Source organism: Lutra lutra, chromosome 14 (assembly GCF_902655055.1).
Source record: "Lutra lutra chromosome 14, mLutLut1.2, whole genome shotgun sequence".
Taxonomy (NCBI): domain Eukaryota; kingdom Metazoa; phylum Chordata; class Mammalia; order Carnivora; family Mustelidae; genus Lutra; species Lutra lutra.
Window position 1 is genome coordinate 7640918 of NC_062291.1, and position 11872 is coordinate 7652789.

Below are 11872 nucleotides of genomic sequence, written 5' to 3' on the forward strand. Positions count from 1 at the left end.
AAAAAAGTAGACAACTAAAGAAGATATTAGGGAACTATAAAAATTCAAGGACTGAAAGTGGCAATGTAAAGTTGCAATGAGCCTATTTTTATTCTTTTTTGGATGACATTTCACTAATATACATAAATTTGCAAATAACACAATAAAAATGCAAATACCCATCTCTGAATTTTTATTAAAACATTGTAAATTTATTATGGTAATAGTAGTTTGAATTAATTTAAACCCATTAATTATTCTAGGGATATACCAGAGATTGTGAGTGGACTTTAAACAACCATTTCCCATTTTTAAATTAGATTTGCAATACTTTAGCACATATGCAAGATCTTTGGGAATAGTTGATTCCACCCCTCATGCTATGGGTGGGAGAAGAAAATGGGACAAAATATCAATGGAGTGAAAAAGGGCCATACCTTACTCCTTACCTTTTCAGTAATCCCATAATTACCTCCTGCTCGACAATCTCCAACCCACACAAAATTGTCATCACATTCTTTGAGAATATGAATAAAGAGCCTATGGGAGAGCAGAAACAACCTCAGAAGAGTTGGAGGAGACTAATGGATTGTCCACAGAGTACATCATTGGTTTTTGATGTAGTGTTCAACAATTCATTAGTTTTGTATAATACCCAGTGCTCATCACAACATGTGCCCTCCTTGACGCCCATCATCCGATTACCCCATCCGCCCATGCCCCTACCTTCTGTAACCCTCGGTTTGTTTTCTGGACTCCAGGGTCTCTCATGGTTTTTCTCCCTCTCTGACTTCTTCTCACTGATGAATTAGTTAGTTAATTCAAGTAACAGTTATTGACAAGTCTATGTAGAATGTATTGGTCACTTTGCTGGAGGTGCAGCCAAAGTCTACTCTATGCAATTTTCATTATACTGTGGTAGAAAAGTATGAAAAAGAACCAAAAAATATGAATAAATTAATTTCAAAAACTAATTAAGCAAACCAGCCAGTTTTGTGATAGAAGATGATGGGTATTATGGAGGGCACGTATTGCATGGAGCACTGGGTGTGGTGCATAAACAATGAATTCTGTTCCGCTGAAAAGAAATAAAAAAAAAAAAAAAGAAGAAGAAGATGATGGGGATAAAGTAGTAGACCATTCAGCAGGATGATCACAGAGGGCCTAAAGAGATATATTTTACTAAGAACTGAATGAAGAGGAGGCAAATGAATGATAACCAGAGGAGTTGCCATCCTCAGGTGGGGACCACAAATTCAAAGCTTCAAAAGGGAAAGGGCTGGGATCTGATTTGTTAATTTGCTGTTGAATCCACAGGAGCTGGAAATTATGGAGTACATGTTAAGTGCAAGGTTAATAAGTGATGATATCTTTTTTACATTTGGAAATAATAAATAAGGGAGAGTTTTGTTATTTGCAGAGGGTCACGTATACATTTCAGGAAGCTGGAAGTCATAGATGAATCATGTACTTCCTTGAGTTTTGTTATACTTTGTATTTCCATAATATGCTGTTCATTAATTTGATTTATCAATGTGTTCTCAAACCTACAAGCAGTTTTGTCTTATTGATTTCTATTAAATATCACAATTAATTGCTAGTTTCATAATAACCAATGTTAAAATTTTTTACTTGAACTCTGAATGAACACAAAAGTGCTGAAGGCTTGACATAAGAAGATGGAAACATATGGAACTAAAAATTCATGTAGGGGGAAAAAACCAAACATGGGAACAATCTGTTACATAGGCTAAGAACAATATTTATTTATCTATTTATTTTTAAGATTTTATTTATATCTCAGTTAATGTACAGAATAACATTAGTTTAAGGTGTAAACATCTAGTGATTCAACACTTTCCTACAACACCTGGTGTTCTTCCCCACTTCTTTTTTTTTTTTAATTTTTATTTATTTTTTTAAAGTTTTAAAAATGTCTTTTCAGTGTTCCACACCACACCACATTCTCTATGCAATATGTGCCCTCCATAATACCCACCACCAGGCTCACCCAACCTCCCACACCGCGCCCCTCCAAAACCCTCCGTTTGTTTCTCAGAGTCCACAGTTTCTCATGATTCGTCTTCCCCTCCAATTCCCCCCAACTCCCTTCTCCTCTCCATCTCGCCATGTCCTCCATGTTATTCCTTATGCTCCACAAATAAGCAAAACCATATGATAATTTACTCTTTCTGCTTGACTTTTTTCACTCAGCATAATCTCTTCCAGTCCTGTCCATGTTGATAGAAAAGTTGGGTATTCATTCTTTCTGATGGAGGCATAATACTCCACAGTGTATATCGACCACATCTTCCTCACCCATTCGTCCATTGAAGGGCATCTTGGTTCTTTCCACAGTTTGGTGACTGTGGCCATTGCTGCTATGAACACTGGGGTATGGATGGCCCTTCATTTCACTGCATCTGTATCTTTGGGGTAAATACCCAGTAGTGCAATTGCCAGGTCCTAGGGAAGCTCTATTTTTAATTTCTTAAGGAATCTCCACACTGTTTTCCAAAGTGTCTGCACCAGCTTGCATTCCCACCAAGAGTGTAAGAGGGTTCCCCTTTCTCCACAACCTTTCCAACACACGTTGCTTACTGTCTTGTTCATTTTGGCCCTTCTAACTGGTGTCAGGTGGTATCTCAATGTGGTTTTGATTTGAATCTCTCTGATCACTAGTGATGATGAACATTTTTTCATGTGTCTGTTAGCCATTTGTATGTCTTCACTGGAGAAGTGACTGTTCATGTCTTCTGCCCATTTTTTGACATGATTATGTGTTTTGTGTGTGTTGAGTTTGAGGAGTACCTTATAGATCCTGGATATCAGCCCTTTGTCTGTATTGTCATTTGCTAATATCTCCTCCCATTCTGTGGATTGCCTCTTTGTTCTGTTGACTGTTTCCTTTCCTGTACAGAAGATTTTGATCTTGATGATGTCCCAAAAATTCATTTTCGCTTTTGCTTCCTTGAGAAGTATTTATTTAAATCACATGATGAATATTTTTACCACCTAGGTTTTTGTTAGGACAAATTTACAATATTCCTAAAGAATTATGGAATGTGTTTACTTGCAAAATAAATAAAACAAGGTAATACTGTATTTCTGGAAAGGCTACAAGTGCTTTCCTCTTTGCAAACTTCCCACTTGGTTAGGTAGACTTATTTAAAATCCTTGAAGTGAGTCGCGGTGCAGATCCTCTTGGCAAACATAGAGAGTGTTTTTTACTGAGTGTGTCATTCTACTACTTTGGCAATTTCACATTTGTTACCATAGCAAAATCTCAAATTACTTTTTGTTCTACCTAAATCGCAGTACATAAATAAAAAATATCATAGACTGTTTTGCCTAAAACTTAGAGTTAACTTGAAGTAGTGACTTTCCGTTTAAAAGAAAATACATTTTACCAGTACCAACATCCAATTTTCTTTTTTTTTTTTTTTTTAAAGATTTTATTTATTATTTATTTGACAGAGAGAAATCACAAGTAGGCAGAGAGGCAGGCAGAGAGAGAGGAGGAAGCAGGCTCCCTGCTGAGCAGAAAGCCCGATGTGGGGCTCGAACCCAGGACCTGGGATCATGACCTGAGCCGAAGGCAGCGGCTTAACCCACTGAGCCACCCAGGCGCGCCTTTTTTTTTTTTTTTTTTTTTTTTTTAAAGATTTTATTTATTATTTATTTGACAGAGAGAAATCACAAGTAGGCAGAGAGGCAGGCAGAGAGAGAGGAGGAAACATCCAATTTTCTTTAATCACCTCTCCCCAGTGCCTAGTCTTTCCATTGCTAATGTATTTCCCACTTGTAACTATTGACAAACTTTTTGCAGTTCATGACTGAAATTACTTTCAGGGACCACAACAATTTTAACTTTGTGTTTGCTTCATTTATTACTGAAAATAAATTTCATTAAATATTTAAAAATATCCTTATATTATATCATAATCTACATGGAAAAGGTATAATCCTGAGGCCAAATGGTTTATTAACTAGATCGAAAAGTCAGGTAATAGAAATGGAAGAAATTCACTGAAGTTTATTCCACTGGGTTATAAAATCATAAAAGCAGGTACATCTTGGTTACAAATTATTGTATAATTCCCTTCAGTTTGCAGAGGTCTTATCTAAATTTAGCAGGTACTGGGGTGCCTGGGTAGCTCAGTGGGTTAAAGCCTCTGCCTTCGGCTCAGATCATGATCCCAGGGTCCTGGGATCGAGCCCTGCATCTAGCTCTCTACTCCGCAGGGAGCCTGCTTCTCCCCCCTCTCTCTCTCTGCCTGACTCTCTGCCTACTTGTGATCTCTCTCTCACTGTCAAATAAATAAAATCTTAAAAAAAAAATTTAGCAGGTACTTTGTAACTTTTGTTCAGTGAGTGATTTAATTGGCAATCATTGGAAAGGCAAGGTAGAAAAGAGAGATAAGGGTTTGCAACACCTGAAGATGTTGATTAAAAAAGAAGCAAAATTGGGGGTTCCTGGGTGGTGATGTCTTGGTTTTGGCTGAGGTCGTGATCTCAGGGTCATGAGATGGAGCCTTGTGTCAGGCTCCACACTCAGTGGGGTGTCTGCTTAGGACTTTTTCTTCCTCTCCCTCTGTTTCTGCCTCACCACCGCCTCTTTCTCTCTCTCCTTCTCTCAAATAAATAAATAAATCTTAAAAGAAAATAAGCACAACTGAATTGGTCTGAGAAATAAGGAGCTTAGAAATTGTCACTCCATCCCAACAACTAAAAAGCTGAATAAACTGAAAAATAAGCAATTCTCCTTAGATATTTCAGAGAGTGAGTTCATGGACAAACCACTGCTTCTAAAACTGGAGAGACAGACAGGCAGATACAGGAATTACAACTTTCCAGAGCAGAAACTTCCACAGAAACCAGTCCTGGGGTTGGGAAACCTGAGCCGTAATTAGTGAATTGCTTGGAGGTTTAGTGTGGATATGACTCTCATAAGAACTCTAAGTGGGGAAAAGCCCCACAAAACAAAAACAAACTCCAAGGGGACCCAGCCATAGGGGGCCTCTATACATTTGTGAGTTTTACCTCCAGGGGTTCTACCAGGTCCTCATAGTTAATAGTGGAGAAAAATTTCCTCATGCCTCTAGCAGGAGAAAGGGAAACATAACCATTTATCTATATAAGAACACCTCAAGATGCTGATGGAAAGTATCGATGAGCAAAAGAACGGGAGAAAGTCTCCTTATTCATGCATAAAAAGATTCAATATGGTCAAGATGCAGGTTCTTCACAAATTGGGTCTGTAGATTCAAGACAATCCCAGTCAAAATCTCATCAAGTTAATTTATGGATATCAGCAAACTGATTCTAAATTTACTTGAAAGAAGAAGACCAACAATAGCCAACATATTAAAGGAGAGGAACAAAGTCCAAACACAGATAATACTCTTTGTATGAAAGGAAAGGCATTCAGGAGCCTGTAGTTGGGAAGATGAAATAGCCTGGAGATGCCCTCTTTTCTCTTTCAACGATAAGTTTATAGAAATAATAAATAATAGATAAATTAACAGAGATATCAGAATGAGACACATTTGTTCCCGAGGGTGCAAAATTTAAGGAGTCACTCGCTTACAGAGTCACTCACTTACAGACTTACAGAGTCTGTTTACAGAAAACAAAATCTAGATACAGATGGCCAGTTTTGTCATGACAAATTTGCAACCATTTGTCCAGCAAATCAATTTTTATTTTGCACTTATAGATTTTCAGTTAAATTTCCAAACTCTGTTACAATTTCACTTTCCTCATTTTCATTGTTTATTCATCCAAACGTGTTTATTGAGTTCCTACCTAATGTGTCATGGGCTAGGCAATTGATTATATATTGGTGAAGAAAACAGAAAAGATGACTGCCCTTTTGGAGTTAATGATAAGTGAGAGATCAAGAGACAATTAACATGCACATAACTAAGTTAATAAGGACTTATCATTGTGGTAAGGACAATAAAAGAAACAAACACGATGCAGGAATGTCTATTATTACTGGTTCATGTTAGAGAAAATAATGATCATCTCCAAGACCTAAGATATAGTGGGGGATCAACCACATAGAAAAACTTTGGGAATGCAGTGTGGTTGAGGAAAATTCCTGCCTGAAGTCCCAAAATATTTCTTTGAGTGTTAAATATTAAAGTTAAAAATGAAGGGGCGCCTGGGTGGCTCAGTGGGTTAAGCCACTGCCTTCGGCTCAGGTCATGATCTCAGAGTCCTGGGATCGAGCCCCGCATCCGGCTCTCTGCTCAGCGGGGAGCCTGCTTCCTCCTCTCTCTCTGCCTGCCTCTCTGCCTGCTTGTGATCTATCTGTCAAATAAAAAAAAAAAAATCTTTAAAGTTAAAAATGAAATAAAAAATAGGAAGATATTTTTTCAAGCATGTAGAATAAAAACAAACCACATTTGGTCATACCACAAAGATACTACTAATGAAGTTATTTCTTTCTTTCTAGTTTTGTCCCACGCCAGCTTTAGTAAAATTCGTATTACTCCTTGACTACTCTTCTTCTGCTCCTGTCTTTCTTCTTTCTCTTCCTTCTCCTACTCTTCCTTTTTATTCTTACATATTTAAGATTGATCTAATCTTTTTTTAAAGATTTTATTTAATTCTTTGACAGAGAGAGATCACAAGTAAGTAGAGGCAGGCAGAGAGAGAGAGAGGGAATCAGGCTCTCCGCTGATCAGAGAACCCGATGCGGGACTCGATCACAGGACCCTGAGATCATGACCTGAGCCGAAGGCAGTGGCTTAACCCACTGAGCCACCCAGGCGCCCCAAGATTGATCTAATTTTAATTTCTTCTCATTTAAAGCTACTCTTGAAGGGGCATCTGGGTGGCTCAGTTGTTGAGTTTTGGCTCAGGTCATGATCTTTTCATTCCTGGGATCCAGTCCAGAAATGGGCTCTGTATTCAGCAGGGAGTCTGCTTGAAAATTCTCTGCCTCTGCCCATCCCACCCCACTTTCTCTCTCTCTCTCTCTCTCTCTCTCACACACACACACACACACACGCACACACTCTTTCTTTCTAAAATAAACAAATCTTTAAAAAAATAAAGCTACTCCAACATGGACGGGACTGGAAGAGATTATGCTGAGTGAAATAAGTCAAGCAGAGAGAGTCAATTATCATATGGTTTCACTTATTTGTGGAGCATAACAAATAGCATGGAGGACAAGGGGAGATGGAGAGGAGAAGGGAGTTGAGGGAAATTGGAAGGGGAGGTGAACCATGAGAGACTATGGACTCTGAAAAATGATCTGAGAATTTTGAAGGGGTGGGGGGTGGGAGGTTGGGGGCACCAGGTGGTGGGTATTGTAGAGGGCACGGATTGCATGGAGCACTGGGTGTGGTGCAAAAATAATGAATACTGTTATGCTGAAAAAAATAAAAAAATTATAATAAAAAAAAATAAAGCTACTCTTGGATATTTTAAGTTTTTGTTGCTGTTGTGAATGAGGTCTGGTCTCTATGTTCCTTTTCATAATCTATGTAGTCTTGATGTTTCACTGCAGAGAAATTTTAAACATAGAGAAAATTCTAAGGAGTAAATAAAAATCTCTCACAATATGTTACCTGGTTAATATTTGCAGCATATTTCAGGTTTATGTTTATATTTATAAAATCAAGCATTTTTGTTGGTCATATGTAATGATTACATTTTGTAACTATCATTTACTTATGTAAAAGAAATTATTGAGTTTTTCTATATCTAGCTTGCATATGGCATTATCTATTGTATCTAATTACTAACACTTAATTAAATGCTTTATCTTCATCTATTGAAATAATTGTTATTTTCACATTTCACCAATTGATGAATAAGAGTAGATTTATGTATTTTTTTGGAACAGGAATGCCCGTGTGTTCCTGGAACAGAATTTATCTATTCATGGTATGTTACTTCTCTTTATTTTGTGTCAATTTACATACATACAATACAAAATTTACTACAATGGCTCATTCCATATGCCTTATATATCAAAATTCTTCCTCTACTTATGAGAAAATCCTCTGGTAGAAAATAATAATTCTTCCATTTTCATCAATTTATTTCAAGGATTGTTATTTCTTTGACTTTTCCATATCTCACTCTGAAGTCCACTTATACATTAAAAACATAATAATATACTTTTAGCCATTTTAATAACAGAATTGCATAGAATTCACTATTATGAAGAGTGGTGTGCTAGCAAATGTTTATCTGTTGATTCTTCAGAACAGCAACAACAAAAAGAAGCCATAATTTGTAACATTCGTTTGCTTCCATGGTGCAAATACTCCCACCGTGGTCTGTTTCAGGCTACCAATATGAATCACAACACAGCTATGAGACTTTCAGTAAGCTGTAGAATCCAGCTGTAGCACACTACTGGAACTGATGGTGCAGACATTAGTCATTGAGATGGCTGAATATAAGAAAAGTCTTATAGTCTTAATATCTATAAATGAAGATGGCCTCATGCAATAAGATAGGATTGTCCGTATTTATATGAATAATTCAAGAAGGGTTTGAAGGCTTGCCCACTCAACATATTGCAGTAAAAAAGTACTGGAACCAGAGAGGAAGACCTAGACATCAGTTTAAGGCTAGTAGTTAAAAATCTGAGCAAGCAACCTAATTTTCTGGTCTTCATGGTCTCCATATTAAAGAGAGAGAGAGAGGGAAAGAGAGAGAGATTGTATGTGTGTATGTGTAAGTGTGTGTGTGTGTGTGTGTACATATACATATATGTGTGTGTGTATTTAAGTCCAAGTGTCTGTGAATGAGACATAAACATCTTCATTCCCTCATAAACTGTACCAATTAACCATTTCCCAACTGTTACAGAGATTATAACTGCCTTTCAAGATCATTCTCAGGTCCCTAAGACCTTTATCAAGCCTTTTCTGACTATATTAAATTTTCATCTTTATTCATTTTCTTCTTTTTAATTCCTATATTCACTTTCCCTATTATACAATGCAGCATGTGTGTATGTATCATTTGCATTATTCACAGCTTCAATATGTTCTGATCTTTCCTTTTCAGACAGATTTAAACCCTTTACTGTTTTGAATCATAAAGCCCGCAAATATTTATCATATTGCCACACATATAACAGTTGTCCAATTAGCAACTGTTCACTGTGTACGATAATAAAATAGAACAGTAAACTTGAAAGAGTAAGAAAGTAAGGAAGTAAAAACAAATTTTTGTTCAATGTCAGCTTAGACCTGTGGTGGTATTTTTGAACTTGAATTATTACCCTGTTTATTATTGATTACTTATTGCAACAATGTCTGACAAATTATTATACTTATCATTTATTAAAAGCTTCCTACATCGCCAAGAACACTACTAGGAGCTTTTACTATCTTTTTCATCCTTACACTAATTCCAATAAGATAGGTCATTTCATCCCTTACTTTTGAAACAAGGAAGTTATACTTTAGAGATATTACCATGTTCAAGGTTATAAAGCTTAAATGATAGATCCAGGAATCAAATCCAGTTGTGTCTGACTCCAAAGCCCATGTCTTAAAGTACTACCTCACAAGAAGAAAAAGTGTGTTCCAGATGTTCACATTGAAATTAAGAATATATTCAAATTTATAAAAAAGAGAAATGAATTGCTCTGCATCTAAATTATACTAATGATTGGCCATATAGGAAATCATAAGAGAGCTACTTAAATTTAACCTTACCCTAGAAAGAACTCGAATTCTAGCCACCAGACTCAATCAGCCATTAAGAATGCCAGGTGATGTGCCCATAAAAATGATTCATGCACCCTCTTTCTGGAAACAGCATTCCATTGGGGCAAATCAAAGCCATGAGCTACTGAGCACACTCTACATGAACTAAAAACCACTGAGGTTTACTTTTATTTTTTTATTGTGATTTTTAAAGGCACTTGGCAAACGTTGCAGGAAGTTCTGTACAAGAAGGCAAACAATAATAATGGGGGGAAATTGGGTATCATACATGAATGGACTTCTGAAGGATCTCTGGTATTAATTTTCCTTTTATTCCATTTTATAAGTTTTAATTAAGGTTGGCAATAAAACAATTTTCTGGAAAATGTGTTACTTTAAATTCTAACCAAAAATACTTGGAAGAAAAATAAAATAAATATTGTAATAAGATCACACATAAACAAACACTTCAAACCCCTAGAATTATATTATGCTTAGTTACTTTTCACAAACAAAGACTTTGGATACTCATAAGATTAGCACTGAAGTTTATTGGTTCCCAATTTTTGATACTTGGAGCTAACAGAAACGATGGAGCTAGGTTCACATTTTTAAGTTGCTCAACTTGCCTAGACACATCAGTTATTCAAAGAAGTATTTGTTAAATGAATCAATAAACCTCTGTGAATACATATATATGTATATGTATACACATACATATACATATATATGTATGCCTATGGACACATATGCATGTACATATATTCATATTGCTAGTGTTTCACATAGCAATAGTTATAAACACATATATACAGTCAGGTGTGTGTGTTTGCGTGCGCGCGCGTGTGTGTGTTATTGAAATATAGGGCCTGAGTAAGAAATAGTCCAAATCCCTGGCTATGGTATACTCTGTGTCATAGGAGAATAACAGATTTTAGAAGCAAGCACACTTGGCTTTGAACCCTGATTCTGCCGTTAACCACTCTTTAGCCTTGGGCAATCTCTCTGATGTTTCTAAGTCCCCGTTGTCATCTGTTAGTACACAGTAATGCCACTTTTTCAGATTTTCCAATTCGTTGGCATGAGGATTTCAAATATGAAATATAAAATAATCCAGGTGACCCCAACATTTTAGTGCTATGTGGTCTTTAGTTTTAGATTCACTTCTGAAATATTTCAACATTTCAATAAAGCTATGTGGGGCTTCAGTTCTCAAGTAGGCACCATCTTTCAAGAAGGATATGATGCTTGTGATTCCTTCTATAATGACATTTTTAATGCAATAGATATATGATTATGAGAAGAAAAAGGCAAATACTGAATCTATGGATGAGTATAGCTGAAATATTTGCACTTCAGAATTTTAATATAGATGATTGTCTTATAGGCTGGATATATATTGTTTGTGTGAAGATTCATGTAACTTGCTTGGTTCTTCAGTTAGCATACAACCTATTAAGATCAGATATAATTTCCTTTTATTTTTTTAAATATTCATGAACTAATCAAGTTGTTTTCCTGATACAGTTTAGGTTGCTTCTATTTTCCTGATAAAGTGTAATTCCAGACTTTCTAGCAAATGAAGTTGACTTGGAGAGAAATTAAATGTATAATTCAACAAGAAAATAAATCTTTTTTTTTTTTTAAAGATTTTATTTATCTATTTGACAGACAGAGATCACAAGTAGGCAGAGAGGCAGACAGATAGAGAGAGAGGTGGAAGCAGGCTCCCTGCAGAGCAGAGAGCCCGATGTGGGGCTCGATCCCAGGACACTGGGACCATGACCTGAGCTAAAGACAGTGGCTTAACCCACTGAGCCACCCAGGCACCCCATAGATTTTGGCTTTCTTATCCTATATTTTGAATGTATAAATAAACAAAGGTTAAATATGGCAAATTAGACCCAAATGCTTTAGGTTGAACTTTCTGCCACTTCCTATGCTGCAAAATCCTCTCACTCTTTGATGTCAGCCTCAACTTTAAGTAGTTACTCCATTTCCTTATTTCCTCCAACTTGCTGTCTTAAAGACACTGCTTCCTCTGCAGTCCCCTTAAGGAAGTCATTTACAAAACACAGATTCCACTTCAGACTAATTCTCACCTATGAGCTTGTGAAATCCCTTTTTATTTCCCCACCTATATTGCCCTCCTTGCTTGTTTCTGGAGAGTATTAACTTGTCTTATGAAATCCACATTCAGGGAA